We start from the raw sequence: 727 nt of genomic DNA on the forward strand, positions 1-727 counted from the left end.
TGATTCTGTTGCTGTTAGGACCAAAGAGCAAATGAACATTGAGTGGAAGTAAAAAATGATCAGACCTAAAAACCAAACCCAAAGATACTATGTATTTTAAAATAAATTTTATTAATTTAGACACTGTGGTTTACAGAGTTGTTCCTAACACGGTTGTTTCTGTCATTCAATAGTTATATACCAGTCCCACCAGCAGTGTAACATTCCCATTCCCATTGTAATTAGTTTCCAACCTCCCAAAACCTTGACCCATGGCATGCATAAATAATTGAATATTGTTTAGGACAAATAAATTGTAACAGAGTTATCAAAAAACTTTATTAAATAAAAATTTGTGAAAATTATCATTGTGAAATGTGATCATATACCATTGCCTGAAAGTATTCTAAGCTGTATATATTCCTAATTGAGTGTCCTATTGTTCCTTTTGTTTGTAAGATTATGTGACTTCTATGTACATTTTACATATAATTTTCTTTATTACTATTGAGAATTCAGTATTAATATTATGGGGTTGTTGTATGGCAGCATGTTCCATGACTTAAGGACCAGTAAAACTAGTCTGTGACATCAGTAGTTTGGGAGGGACTCTGGAGAGCCCCCCTGTGCTCAGCTGTGAACCCGTATGTTCATGAGTTTTTCCTGCTAATTATGCCTCTCTTTCAAATGTTAGATGAGTCTCAATATGATACTATCTCTAAAAAACAATACTCTACACAAATGCTCC

Source organism: Suncus etruscus, chromosome X (assembly GCF_024139225.1).
Source record: "Suncus etruscus isolate mSunEtr1 chromosome X, mSunEtr1.pri.cur, whole genome shotgun sequence".
Classification (NCBI taxonomy): Eukaryota; Metazoa; Chordata; class Mammalia; order Eulipotyphla; family Soricidae; genus Suncus; species Suncus etruscus.